The sequence below is a fragment of the Urocitellus parryii genome, chromosome 7 (assembly GCF_045843805.1).
Source record: "Urocitellus parryii isolate mUroPar1 chromosome 7, mUroPar1.hap1, whole genome shotgun sequence".
In the NCBI taxonomy this organism is placed as follows: domain Eukaryota; kingdom Metazoa; phylum Chordata; class Mammalia; order Rodentia; family Sciuridae; genus Urocitellus; species Urocitellus parryii.
Window position 1 is genome coordinate 73284420 of NC_135537.1, and position 15749 is coordinate 73300168.

The 15749-nt window shown below is 41.2% G+C and overlaps 1 protein-coding gene across 2 annotated transcripts in view; it reads right to left on the bottom strand.

Annotated features, from left to right (window-relative positions):
• Positions 1 to 15749, bottom strand: part of Lyn (LYN proto-oncogene, Src family tyrosine kinase) — a 117673-nt gene that overhangs the window by 20149 nt on the left and 81775 nt on the right. The gene's annotated exons all lie outside the window — the stretch shown is intronic.

Consider the following 15749-nt stretch of genomic DNA (forward strand, 5'->3'; position numbering starts at 1 on the left):
GGTAGGCATGTAAAACGGTGCAGCTGCTTTTAAAACCAGGATGATGGTTTCTCGAGTTAAAAATCGGATTACTATATGTTCCACTGATTCCAACTCTCAAAATAAATGGAAGTACCTGTGAACAGATACTTGGACACTGAAGTTCACAACAGCATTATTCACAATAGATGAATGGTGCAAGCGACCCAAGAGTCCATCAATGGATGATAAAGAACATGTGGTATGTACATACAATGGAACAGGTTCAGCCATAAAAATGAGGAAATTCTGATACATGCCACAACATGGGTGAGTCTTGATGATATTAGAATAAATGAAACTAGTTTCAAAACGACAAAAACGGTTAAGATTCCACTTGCATAAGGTACTTCAAGTAGTCAAAATCAGAGAGACAGGAAGCAAAAGGGTGGTTAATTAACAGAGGCTGGGTAAGGGGGCACATTGGAAGTTAGTTGGGGAATTTCAGTTGGGGAAGAGGAAAGAGTTCTGGAGACAGATGGTGGTGATGGCTGTACAAAAATGTAAATGTACTTAATGCCACCGAACTGTACACTTAAAAATGGTCAAAATGGTACACTTTATGTTATGTATATTTTATTACAACTTAAAAAAAAAGCAAAAAGAAGAAGAAAAACCTTTGCTGAACGCTTTCTGCTGGAGCAGAACCTCTCAAAGGATACTGGCTACAGGGAGAGAAGTCAGAGCTTATCAACCTCATAGGGCGGCAGGCTGCATGAGAGGCCTAATCCACACTACAGTAGAACCCAGCCAAAGAGGAAGTGGCTAAAAGGCTTCTCCTATAACTTCCTCCCACTAGCTGCCTCTTAAGTCTAGACTCAGAACTCTGGACATAAACCTGACTATGTTAATACATAGTCTGGTTCTCGCAGAAGGCAGACAGATTACCAATTACCCGTCTCAAACTTTGACACTTGGGGCTATGCATCAGGGACTGTGGAATGTGTTCGGGTTTATGTAAAACAGGACAAGTTTCCATCCCAAGCTTCAACTTTTCCATGCAGCAAAATGGAACTAATTATTACTATTATACTATTAATTTTTTTTCTGAATTGTAAGTTTTTGTGTGTACATGTGGGTAGTACTAGGATTTGAACCCAGAGTCTTGTATGTGCTAAGCACATGCTTTGCCACTGAGCTATATGCACAGCTCTGATAGTATTATTTAAAATAAAAAGATAAAAGTCAAGATTTGGTTCATAATTGTGAAAGGCCAAATGGTTGAGTTGATCTTTCAGAGCCTAGGGATAATGGGAGGCCACAGAGAGGCACACAAGTCCAACCTCAGGTACACTGGTGTGTCTGCAGGTTGACAGGCCTCGGTTTTACCATCTTCTTTTTCCTGATTGACAGCTGTCAACCTCAGGAGAAGGTTCTAGACTCTGCTTCTAATAACAGCCCAAAGAGGCTCCCTTATATAGTACCAGGTTCATGAAGGTGAAAAGGAGACCATCTGCAATGATTCCCTTCCTTCCCATTCATGAAAGAGACTCACTAGTTCTGAACACAGGATAGGACAGTGAGGAAAGGACACTCTGGGATCAGTAATCTCTTTTGCTACCACTGCAACAATCTGAGTAACCCCTGCTCTGTGGCTAGTCAGCTGCGCTTATCACTTAAAAGGAGAAGGAAGTAAAATGTTCTCAACTTATCCCAGCGAGGGAGGAAACAAGAGAAGAGCAGTTGGCTCAGGCTACTTGCTTCCACTGGAGACAGGCAGGTGGACTGGCTGAATCATGGTCTTCTCTGATGTGGAATGTGAACTGACCCAACAGGTAATGCAAAATGTTTCAAAGTGACAAACAATTCACTAGACTCAAGCCAAGTTTTGCTCAGTGAAAATAAGCTGCAACTGTCAAGAGATGTAAAAACACTCCTCCTCTGATCTTGTTACCTGGAGACTGGGGGGTTAGTGGTAGAGGAAACACAGCAAAACAAGGAGAGGATTGTCCATGGAAAGGATCTACACTGTTATTTATGTCAGCAAACAACTGGAGGTGATCTAAATGTTTGTCTCTAAGGGAACATTAAGGAAATGATGATATGCTCTTTGGAATTGTAAAAGGTACATACGTGTTCATAGAATTTTTAATAAAAAATGAAAAACTGTCATATTCAGTTAAATACGTATAAATGTGTAATATACATACAGTATAAGCCTAAGGTATCGTTTTAAAAACAATGTGATTTAAATAATAAAAGATGGACAGTAAAGTGCTAATAGAAAAGATGTGGAAAGGGATCACACAAAAAGTTCCATATAAACAAGCAGGCGCGGTGGTGCACACCTGTAATCCCAGTGGTTCTGGAGGCTGAGGCCGGAGGATCATGAGTTCAAAGCCAGCCTCAGCAAAAGCGAATCTGTTGCTAAACAACTCAGTGAGACCCTGTCTCTAATGAAAATACCAAAATAGGACTGGGGATGTGGCTCAGTAGTCAAGTGCCCTTGAGTTCAATCCCCAGTACCATCTCCCCCCAAAATAAAAAAAGTTCCATAAAAATAAGCTGTAAACAACAAATAAAGACAAGAAAAGAAGCTTGACTTCCTTCTTGTTAAATAAACACAATTTTTTAAAAAATGTCACCTACTGGACTGGATTAGAGGAAGATGATGATGCCTAGTTTGGACAAGAAGATGAAGTAAAAGGCACTCTCATTTTTTGAAAGACTTTGGGAAAAATTATCAAAATTTAAAATGTGTACACACTTTGGGTGTGGTAGATCTACAACCAAAAACCTATCCTTCAAATGTACTTGTCCAAGTACACAAACATGTATGTAGAAGAACCATTACCATATACTGTTACAGCAGAAGAAACAACAACAACAAAAACAACCCAATAAGGACAAAAATCCCACCAAAAACAACAATAACAATAACAACAACAAAACAACAAAAATATCCATCCACAAGGGAATCGTTAAATGAGTCATAGGACAGCTCTATAAGAGAATACTAAGCAGCTGTAAAAGAATGAGAGAGATGACTTTGTATTGATATAAAAAGATGATCAAAATAAATTAAGCTATCTAGTTACAACATAAATCATATTGTATGAACTGTATAAATACCATCTACAGGGAAAAGAGTCCACAATCTATGCTGGTATCTGGGAACATGCATTAGAATTATTAAAATTGGGTCCAAGCAGATAGGGTATAATAAGGTTTTTAGTTTATCAATGACAAGTGTAATTACATTTTTCTCTTTAATCATTGAAGTACTATCAATGCTCAAACTTAAAAAAGAAAATTAGAAGTCCTGGTTTCAATCCCCCTCACCAAAAACAAAACAAAACAAACAAACAAAAAAAACCACACACACACACACACACACACACACGTACACACAAAAGAAAAAACAAAAAGAAAATAGTAGCACCTATGCTATATTTCAACTAAAACAGAAAGACCTTGAGTTTTGTTAGGCTAAACAGAATTCCCATGCCAAGCCAGCCATCGAACTCTGAAAACAATCCCTGACTTATTTACCCTGTGGCGGACTTGAAGGAAGTGTCATGAGATCTAACAAATTCCAAATACACCTGAAACAGATTTGCAATCATCTTTATTTATGTTTCAACTCTTTTGATGTGAGTTTTCAAAATAACATGTGTTTAGGGATGGAGCCTGTAAGGTTCCCCGGTGGCTGCTCCTTCCTGAATTTTCCCTTTCTGAAAAATATGGAATCAGGAGGGGCTGGAGCCTGGGATCAGGAACGACTGAATCTGAGGGAGAAGACGTCAGCCTACCAGGTAAAACACATCTTCGCCCAGTAATTGGGGCAGCTAATTACTGGGTGTAATAAAATGTGGTGACAGAATAATTCTTCCCCAGTGACTGTAGTTTTATGATGAGAAAAAGAAACTTACTTGTAAGCTATGCCTTAGGAAAATGATCCCTTACTCAATTCAGCCAATTCTTGACAGCAGGGTTTCCCAGACTCATCCAAGCCCACAAGACACCTGTGGCTTGTCCTAGATGCTACTTAGTCACAGATAACCAGATCTAGAAATTTGTAGATTTTTAAACAAGAACTTAAGATGAGCCTCACGATAAGTATGTGAAACCCGGCAACATGGATTTCCACACAAAGAAGAGAATACAAACTTATGGGAAGAAGTAATTTCTGGAAGCTAATCTGTGATGCAACTAATAATGCAGGCAAATAGCATGGGGCCCTCAGCCCTGTCCTGAGTGAGGCAAAGAGTAACTGGGGGTGTTGATGTGACTGATGTCCCATATACTGTTACAGCAGAAGAAACAACAACAACTGGGCTCAGGAGAGGTAAGAACTGAGGTATGAAACTAATTAGGCAGTTACTGGGTAATTCATCCTGAGAGAATGTGCTAGTTGGAACTATTTCAGAGTGATGGCCGTGGGGGATTAGGAGTGTGAATCTACTTGGAAGTAGACTTGCTGCAGGATTGGAGAAGCGATATAAGAGGAAGAGGGTCAGGAAGGATTTCAAGATTTGGGGCCTGGAAATCCTAAGGATGGCATAGCCATCAATGGTAGGGGGAATGTCTATGGGTTGGATAGGTTTTGGAGGAGGAAGAGGTGCTCAATTAGGTGCGTTGAGTTTGACGTGGTTGGTCCACATCCACATGGAGAAACCCAGTAAGCAGTCAGCTCAAGGCAGTGGCTGGAGTTGGCAATGACAACTTCAGAGTGGTCAGAGTGTAGACAGCTGCACTGGATCAAGTGTGTCCCCAAAGTTATGACCAGAGGGAACCTCACAATGTGACCTTATTTTGGAATTGAAGTCTTTGCAGGTTTGATCGATTAAGGGTCCTGAGATAAAATTATATCCTGGTTTTAGGGTAGGCCCTAAATCTAACGACTGATGTTATTAGTGTCAGAGGAGAAGGACATCAAGATGGAGGCAGAGATTGCAGTGATGTTGCCACAAGCCAGGGACACCCAGGAGTCACCAGGAGCTGGAAGAGGCAAGGAAGGATTTCCCCCGAGAGTCTATGTAGGGCTCACAGTCCTGCTGATATCTTCCTTCCAGGATCTGTTCCAGAACTATAAGAGGGCAAACTGCTGTTATTTTAAGCCGTCTGGCAGCCCTAGGAAAAAAAGATGAGATCACTTAGGAGATCTCACCACGTGTGGAGTGTGGAGGAAGAGGAGTTTGGAGGAGGGAATTCTGAATTTATGTTTAATGTTTGGGGGAAATGAACAGGAACTGGCCAGTGAGGGCAAGAGGGAGAGCAGAGAATGAGACCAAGTGAAGAAATATGTGTCAGGGAGGAGAGAGACACCAATGTCATCATCTAGGGAGGAGAGGACCCAGGGCATAAAGCAGGGTGGAAAGGAGCAGGCCACGGAGGAAGGAAGGGAGCTCTCTGCTGCTGACCTCTCTTTTCTCAGGGAAAGAGACAGCAAGAGAGTCCACGGGGAACTCTGGAGGAGTGAAAGGTATGGGGCTGGAGAAGCTGAAAGGGAGATTGTTGCCTAGGATTGAGGGACAGGGAATGGAGAGGAAATGTGTAGTGGGGCGCTTAGGCACCTCAGGTCTTGAATCTGAAGAGCAAACAGCCAACTGTCCTATAAATCCTGACCATACTCGTTGGGTGGACCTGGGGCCAAACAGGTGGAAAGCTGGGCTTGCACAGGTTGGGATTTTATCAGGCACACGCAGCAAAGAGGAGACAAAGAGGTCTGTATCAACTGGGGAAGAAGGGAAGGAAAACATGAGGCAGGTGGAGGAATGGGACAAGAGGAACTGGAAGAGCTGAACAGATGCTAGACTGGTGGGTTGGAGTCCTAGAGGGTGAACCAAACAGAAGGGACGTGATGGGATGAGATGGAAATAATGGAGGGGGCAGAGTTGTTGGTCACACCATGGAGTGGCTCAGTGGGGAGGGGGAAGGGAGTCAAGGAACTAGGCCTGACTTTGAAGGTATAGATCACTACAGATGATGACAGGGGTTGTACTGGGGTGAGCCAGAGCTGAGTCACAGCTCTGAGTCACAGAGCTGAAGGAGGTGCCCAGGGATGTGAGGTGGAAGATGGTAATTGGCAAAGAGGATCAAGCAGTGCAATTTCTTATAATATAGCAAGGAAATTGCAGCTAAAACACACCCTGGTTTGCACTCTGCACCACTAACACCCACTCCAAAGAGCATCCTAATCAATAAACATACAAGGAGCTGGTTCTGACCTGGGCCATTCCATTGCAGATGCCCGGAAGCGGGTGGAAAAATTCCCAAGGGCTAGAAATCCTGGCCTTGCCCTCACCCTGGGAATTGCAGAGTCAGGCTCTGCTCAGCACCAAGAAGAGGCCACCAAAGGCCCCAAGTGACACAAAGGGAGGAAAAACCTGTTCCTGTGTGGTTTTTCTTTCCTTCAAATTAAATGCAGCCACCACTAGCCTCAGAGTCAAAGATCTCATTTTTAATTCCTCATGCCTCCTGGTGTCCTTTATGGCACAAGGAATGTGAAACAGAGCAACTCTTTGTCTTTTCTCAGTGGCTCAGATGCTCATCTTCCACTTCCTTCTTTTCGTCTCACTTTATTTTGACCAATAAGAAGTTTTGTGCAGGAAAATAAACCCATGGTTAGAGAACAAGGAAGAACATGCTTTATTCACACCTGAATAGTCACTCAGAGAACCTTTAAAACAACATGTGTTCTAGTCACTCATTCAGAACTGTAGGAGGCTGAGAATTAAAAATTTATGGTTTTAAATTAAATGTAGACAGTCCCTATCTTAAGTGGTGGATTAATTAGCAAATATTTATTGAGCACCTACTATAATATCAGGCCCTGTGCTAAGTGCTGGGGATACAAAGGTAAACAAGGACTCAAAAAAATTCTGGAAAGAATTTCTGGGAGAAATGGACAGGTGTCAAGATAGAGAAGAATGCAGTAGGCAGGGCATTTGGGATGGAACTGCTTTCAGTGGGAAGGGAAGGGAGTCATCTCTGGACAGGAAGGATGTGTGGCATGGAGTGATGGGTGTTTGCTTCTAGGAAGTGGGTGTGGGATAGCTGCCAAGACAGGAAAGAGCTTGGTGACCTGCACAGCTGAAGAAGGCAGGGTGCTGGGGGCCAGTCATATCCATGGACCATCCAGAATTTTTCTAAGTATGGTGGGAATTCACTGACAGGATGAAAACCATCCAATTGGTGAGATACACAGAGTGGTCAGATTTATAGAGATGGATGCTAGAAGGGTATTGTCAGGGGCCAAGGACACGAGGTGACCTAGTGTCTAACAGGTGCAGCGTTTCAGTTGGGGCAGATGAAAGAGTTCTAGAGATGAATGGTTTGGTTTCACAACCGTGTAAATGGACTGAATGCCACTAACTGTATTATACTTAAACATGATAAAAACAGTATATTTGATGTTATACATATTTTATCACAAAAACGGGGGAGAGGGAGGTGGAAAGGGAAGGGGAGATACTGGGGGATGAAATTGACTAAATCATTCTGTTATAATGTGTTCAGGTATGAATATATAACAAGAAATCTCACTGTTATGTATCATTATAATGCACCAATAAAAAGAAAAAAAAAATGATTCCTGAAGAAAAGCAACAGGCAGAGAGCCTGAAGTTTCAAAAGAGACCAATTTCCAAAGAGAACATGTGTCCGGGCACGGGGCAGGGCAGTGGGGCAGGTGGCTATAAATACATATTATCCAAATCCAAATAGCATTGACTAGTTACTGAAGGTAAAATGTAACTGAAAGAGAGAAACTACTATAAGTTTTGTAGACTATTTGCTGAATATGATCCCTTTCAAAGTGGAGTCATCCATGAATGAGTTCACAACTCCTCCTCTATAACTCAGCTTTGATGATGCTTCCAATTTCCTTAATGTCCACATCTATTCCGTTGGTGTCCTCCCACCCGACATTCTCATCATGTGCTCCCACTTGCAACCCCTTGGGTCCCCTTTTCTGTGCCCTTATGCTCCTGCAATAGAAGAACCCTTTCTACGTCTATCCACCTTCCTAAGATAGGGCGGTTGAGCCTGGTTCTTAGGATCACCTCTTCCAGGAAGCCTGCTGTCTGCCTGAGACACTGCCCCTCTGGGTTCTGTCCTTCCCCTGTGCTCTAAAAGTGGCCTCCAGGGCCTGCCCGGAGAGCTCTGGCCACAGTCCACCATCTCTCCTGTTATCTTCTTGCCTCCTACGCCAACCCACTCACTCCAGGAGGCGGGGATGTGTCTTGTTCATCCTGTTCCCAGCAGAGCCTGGGTTGTGCTCAGTGCACATTGTGGGAGGGAGAAAACCACAGCGTGGGTGAGGGGGACACAGGGCAAGCAAGCCTTAAAACAAAGGTTAAAACAAAGGTTTGTTGGAATCGACACTGCTGGTCCCTTCAAAGTGCCTTCACCTCCACTTTCTATGTGAGCAGCTGGTAATGACCTTTGCCAATCTCTAAGCTACTTTAATTTAATTTTAGCCTTGCAGGATTTCCCAAAGGGGAACTGTTGTGTAACTTACAGTAGCATTGACCAGAAATTGCCGCTCTGGGCAAAATAACATCAGGATAAGAGGCAGATTTGACACAAAAGCCAAAAATACTACTATCTCTCCTGTATATTAGCTAAAAGTTTCTTATTGGTGCTAGAAAGTTTCCTAATCAAAACTAAAACAAGAACAAATTTTTCTGCCTTGTTTGCTATCTTGTCCCTATCTACCAAAAAAAAAAAAAAAGAGTTCCTGTTTTATACTATTTTGAAATGACAATTGCCTATTCTTTTTCCATTTTTCAGAAAGAAACTGCATGCAGTTTTGTAATTGTGAAATTGATTCTAGTTTCATATGTCCATTTTATAAGTTTTCATGGCCAATGTTTAAGTCACAGACAAATCCATTATTCAAAACAGATAAATAGAATCAGGTCCCAAATTGCAGTACGTTGGATAAAAAAAATCTAGTGCTCTATAGCATAGTAGGGTGACTATAATTAACAATAAATGTGGCACATATAGAAAATGGAATTTTACTCAGCATTAAAAAAGAATAGAACCATGGCATTTGCAGGTAAATGGATGGCGTTGGAGAAGATAATGCTAAGTGAAGTCAGCCAATCCCCCCAAACCAAATACCGAATGTTTTCTCTGATATAAGGAGGTTGACTCATAGTGGGATTGGGAGGGAAAGCATGGGAGGAATGGGCAGGAAAGGGAGCGGGCAGGGAATTAGCAAGGATGGTGGAATGTGATGGACATCATTATCCAAAGTACATGTATGAAAACTTGAATTGGATGTCGACATACTTTGTATACAAACAGAGATACAAAAATTGTGGTATATATGTGTATTAAGAATTGTAATGCAAAAAAAAAAAAAAAGAATAGCATTACCTTAGATTAGGTACAGGGAAGTGAAAGAAGGGGAAGGCAGGGGATGTGGGGGATAAGAAAGATAGTAGAATGAAACAGACATTATTACTTTATGTATGTGACTGTGTGACCAATGTGATTCTACAATATGTATACTCAGAAAAATGAGAATTATATCCCATCTATGTATGATATATCAAAGTATATAAGTGCATTCTACTGTCTTATATAACTAATTAAAACATGAAAAAATTTTAAAAAGTCAATAGAAGTTGAAAAAAATAATTAACAATAGTTAATTGTACATTTCAAAATAGGTAAGAGGGAGGACGTTGAATGTTCATACCATAAATAAATAAGAATTTAAGGAAGGAGGTGAAAATGTTAGTTACCCTGGTTTTGATTATCACACATTTTATACAAGTATCAAAATATCATCCTGTATCCATACACATGTACAATCATTATACATCAGTTAAAATATGTTGATTAAAAAAAGATAAAGCACCCATATGCCTGCCATCTGGGCACTACATTAATATGATACATTCCTATTCCTTTATTTAGAGTGTAACTTACATATCTCATATCGATGCCATCTGAATGTGATGAAAATCATTATGATTCCCATACAGTAAAATAAGATTTTTCTCAGTCATGGAATAGTAGAATAGAGGCTAGAAACCTGACATTGCCTGCATTCTTAAGGATGAAATGAGAACTCTGGGCCCTTGAAATGACTTTCCCTGGCAGAAGGAAGATTCCTGCTCTCTGCACAGTGTTTTCTCCACCACTAACATCATCTATAGCTCCATTTACAAAATCATGGCAATATTTTTTACACTCTGTTAAAAGAAAAAATTAAAAGGTGTGATCTGCTGTATAAGACATATGCTGGGAAAGCTATGGTCTCCAAGCAACAGCTCCTTAATGATGCACACTAAGGGGACATAATGTCCTGATCGCCATGTGGCCCCTTTATCCAGTTCAGATTATGCTATGGAATTAGTTGATTTCCACTTTAGTGCCAGTCTTTTTCCCTTCTGAGGAGGCCCTTTTGTTTGACAGAAGTGCAGAGACAGCAACACAGAAGCATGTCTGAACATCTTGTGTGAAGAGGTGAGATTAAGAGAGAGGGGAGGAGATGAGGTCTCTTGGTGGAAAATGAACCCAGGTTGATCAGGAAGTTTCCACCCGCCACTGAGTCTCATCAAATATCTCAATGCAACTCTCCCTTTCTTTAATTAAACTAAATGGGACATTATCAATCAAAGGTTAATATTAATAAAGGTTTTGAAAACAAACTAGCGACAGGCTGAGGAGTCCCACTTTGGATGATGCTGGCAAACACTCTAGAAATGTCTCGAGAACATCCACCTCTGGATCTTTCAGGCCAGATTCACTACCAATCATTCATGTGGGACTGGGGAGGTCCCAACCTGGACTTATGACAAAGGAGTCCCAATCTAAATAATGAGGATGTACTTAAAAGCTCAGATGTTAAAAGGTCTTCCTACTCAAAAAGGTAGAGTTACATGGATGGACTGAGGTTTTCTTCCTTCTTTGTTTTACCAATTTCTAATTTCAAATGTGGTATATCCTAAGTATGATTGCTGCAGGATAGAAAGATCTATATCTTTACAATAAAGATATTTTGGGGAGAAAAAGGCTGAGGAAATCATTAACTCTGATAAGTAAAATTTACAAAGGGGAAAAATGCTTATCACAGTGTTGTCAGGTGCAAGATGATCAGGGGAGCAGCTCTGATCATGGGATAACATTCAGATGCAGAGAAAGAGCCAGAAGTCTGAAGTCAGAAGATGTAGGATCAAGTCCCAGCAGTTCCACCCACTAGCTCTATAACCTTGGACAAGTCCAAGTTTATTTCCTTTATCTGTAAAAGTAGGTTAAACAACATATAAATACATTCAAGGCCCAAATTAGACAATGGCAGCATACTGCTTTATTAACTTGAAGAAACTCAAAATCAGTGTTCCTTGTTGCCATGATTATAGCAACTATTCTCCTCTTGCAGTTTTTATTGCAGTTTGCTCAAAGATAATTGTCTGTTTCATTTTCGGTCATGTCAGCACTTCAGAGATATTGCCACTAAAGAGCAACAAATGCTTTCATTCACTTGGTCTGAATAACAAGATGATTTATCTGACCTCCATGTGTCACTGTGACTTCTGCACTATATTTTCCTCTCAGTTTTACAAGTCTATAATTCCATCTTCATGTCTGGTAAAGGAAATTCCCACCGATTCCAACTCACTCCTTTCCAAATTCAGCTTTCTTCTCTTATCCGGGGGAAAGGCTGAAAGGGATACGCAGTCTCTACTCTGAAATGTCAAACATACTTTGCAAAGGGGCCATTTCCTTATTTTAATATAGAATGCACAAAATTGCTTCGTTTTGTACAAGGAGGAAAAGCAGTGGGCAAATCTGATCTAGTCCAACCTTCTTCATCTCCATCGAATGCAGAAGGAGTGTAAGCGGAGGGATGGTTGAGGTGAGGATTATGCTTAGGCTCTGACAAGCATTTCAGAACTCATCCTGAGACAGGAAGTGATGACATCAGCTCTCAGATGAACTGGGAGGCTGTCATGTGCACCCAGCCACTTCCTGTCTCAGTGGATATGTAGGGAGGTGGAGGAGAGAAAAGTAGAGCATGGGGAAGTGGGTCATGGGACAACGGAGGAAGAGGCCAGACAGAAACAGTGGGAAAAGTCCCAGCTCTGCCCCTCAGTCTGTCCCCTTCTTCTTCTTCTGGGGATGCACTTAAGTAAACCTACTTATTTCTACTCCCAGTAACCAATTTTTTGCTGTGAGAAATGGCTGACTTTAGCAATATCCTGCTGTGAACTTTCAGTTTGCCAACTCTGGATCCTATTAACAATGCTTACATAAAAGAAAGCAAGCATTAACATCTTGTACAACCTACCAATTATTCAGTTGGGACTCCAATATCAAAAGGACATGCCCTTTTTTTTTTCTGATTTATCCCTAAATTTCTACGCTAGAGAGTAGGATGGGGAAAATGTGGAGAATAGATTGGATTATCTAAGTATCTGGGCACCAGCTATCAGCAAGGGCCGGCCTTATGAATATTAACTATTCTCAAGTTATTCACTATGGAAAAGTGACAAAGTTAACTAGTGACACATGATGCAGAGGAAGAAGTAAAAGTACAAAGTTGTTTTTTTTTTTTTTTTTTTTTTTGCAAGGTATAAAGGGAATTGGGGGTATTAGAGTTGGGTGAGGTGCCAGGCACAGTGAACAGAAAGTGGATGTGTGAGGGATGTGATTTGAGACGGAGGTTGAAGCAGAGAAGCCCAACTGCTTGTCGTCAAAGGTAGGTCCCCTCATGTTGGTATTATAAGAAGAAAAGTCACAAGTACATGAAGATAAGAATTCAGGGTGGGGCCAAAGGTGGTCTCACCAGCTCCACCTTTAGGGAAGGACTGGGAAAGAGTTTAGGTGGGGTTTGCACCTTAAACAGAGATGAACTCAGAAAGAGCTAGTGTTTGGTTTTAAAGAAAATGAATTTTGGCTGGGGGTGTAACTCAGAAGTGAAACATGTGCTTAGCAGGCATGAGGCCGTGGGTTCAAGAACATAAAGAAAGGAAGGAAGGAAGGAAGGAAGGAAGGAAGGAAGGAAGGAAGGAAAAAAGAATGAATTTTGTGCTAACTCCACATACCCAGGTCTTCGTGGCTGCTGCTGACCTGTGATTCCCCACTGATATTAACAGTCCATTCACTGAAACTGCTCTCTAGGCCCCACCATGCCCTATGAGTTCTACCCAGGGACCACTGCCAGGAAAGAAACCCTGGGACAGAAAAATCAGTATCTGGATTTGGTCAACTGGCTTGGATGGAGATCAGCTTTGATGGCTTGATTGTCCCTCCTGTCACCAGGAAGGCTCAGTCCCATCACAGCAGAATCCATTCCAGCTGCATGGAATCCATAGTCTTATGGTCATGGTCAATGCTAAACTCTAATTATCTTCCTTGCAAGCTATGAAGGATTAGAAAGTGACCTCTCCCACTTGTTTCTAAGTTAGAAAAAGTTATTGTTTGATTATAGTGGTAATTTACAAAGTTAAAACATGAACTTTCAGTTAAGACATCCATATTCTGTTAACTTAATTAAACGTGATTTTAATTAAGACCTGACATGGACCTTAAAAACTTTTGACTATGCTACGATAACATTTTATGAGAAAAACCTATGCAAAAATCAAACACAAAACAGCCACACAACAAAAGAAGTCATTCTCTGGGTATAGTACACATCCTGAGGTGTGCAGTTTCTACCTTGTAGTGTTGTGGGCACAAATCAGACCCTTAGACGGTTGGAATGGTGAGGACCACTCAGGCCTCCCGGATATCCCTGTCCAGCATGAAAAATTGTTACTGTCCTCCTCAAGGCTCTCATTCAATAGGAGACATCGAAGCCACCACTCAAGTAGAGGCCTCATTTATCTGTGTCAAATGTGATACAAATTTATCAGACTTCTGCTTTCTTCATTTCCTGCCTCATTATCTACATAGGATCCAGAGCTGCACCCAATCATGGTACCCTTCCTTTTGCTGCAGAGCAGTGGTCTTGAAACCTGGCATCCCTGAAGTCTCGTGGAAATGCTCATGGGGCAACATAGGGAGTTCCAGGACAGGGTTAAGAAGGCAGGGCTGATAGACCCTCCACGCCACCCAACCTGCTTCACCACAATAATTTGTTTATGTCAGATGGTGCTATTCTAGATCACCTTTGGATTTCCCACCCAGATGAAGTATGAAGCTATAAAGCTGGCCAACTTCCAGCAATTGAGATGATGACTGAGCAGGGTAACTTCCTCACAGACCTTTCCTGGGAGGGTGGGCACTGTTGTCTCTCAGGTTTTCCCAGCATCCACCAACAAGCTCTGAGACACCTGCATCCATAAGAGCTCACATGATCTGACCCTCAACATCTTCACAGAGTAGGAATGACTATTTCTGTTTTATGGGCGCATAAACCAACCCAAAGAGGCAAAGGACTTCCTGAAAGTGGTACAGCTATTTACCGAATCATAGATCTAGGACACAAACTCTACTCCAGATGTTGAATTCCAGCTCTGCCTACAATATTGCAGAGTATGTGTTCAAGCAGACTTGAAGTGCTTTCCCTGTGGGCTCCATTCATTCCTCTGATCTCATCTTCCCAAGAAGGCCTGACCTCAAAGATTGTCTAAATAAAAGCGGGTCCAAGGGAAAAAATGGGAATAAGAAGGGAAGATCACAGACCAATACAAGAGGGGGATTGAGCATATTAGACTCAATAAATAATATGTCGTATTTATCCAAAGGAACTAAAATCAGCATACTATAGTATATACCAATGTGTATAGTAGCCCAATTCACCATAGCCAAGTTATGGAATCCACTTAGGTATCCATCAACAGATGAGTGGGTAAGTAAAATGTGGTATATATACATGATGGAGTTTTACTCAGCCATAAAGAAGAATGAAATGATCTAATTTCTGGTAAAACAATAGAACTAGAAAACATCAAGCAGAGTGAAATCAGCCAGACTCAGAAATTAAAAGGGTCAAGTGTTTTATCTCATATGTGGAAGCTCAGAAAGAAAGGGATTTTAAAAAAAAAAAGTGATCTCATGAAAATAGAAGACAGACCAACAGAAAAGAGGAAGAGGACCAAGCAGGAGGGAGGAGGAGAGGGCATGGGGAAGTATAGGGGAATGAAAGCAACCAAATTATGCAATGTTCATGTACAAACAGACCACAGTGAGTCCTGCTCACGTATATAATGATAATATACTAATTAAAATGATAATGATAGAAGGGAGATTGGTAGAGTAAGTGGATTGGGGGAGGGAGATTAAGCAAATTATGTTATGTGCATGCACAAAATGACATAATAAATCCCACTATTACATAAAATTATAATGTACCAGTAAAAAAAATTAATAAAAATTTAAAATTGACGATCATAAAGGCCACCTATCCTTCCCTAGATGTCTGTAAGTCACTTTTGCCTCATACATTGGGTTTTATGGTACATGACCTTCCCAGAGTAAGCGACCCATGGCCAACATTGAGGAATAAATCAAGCCAATTACTGAACATGACTAAGAGATATGATGAAACTATTAAAAATCAATAGCTGGCATTGTTCATATGTGCATTTCCTTGATGTACCAGGCACAATGGCTCTGTTTCTGGGTAATCTGTCTCTGCTCTTAAATACACTTCAGGGTGCATGGGATTCCAAAGTGAACAAATGGGCAACTTCTAGGTTAGTACCCAAACCATTACCAATGAATATTTCTCAGAATCCTTACAACATAGCCCAACAAGAAAAAGTGAGAAGAGAAAGAGCAGGAAAAGAGAAGGAATCATAGTTCCTGCTTTTCCAAGA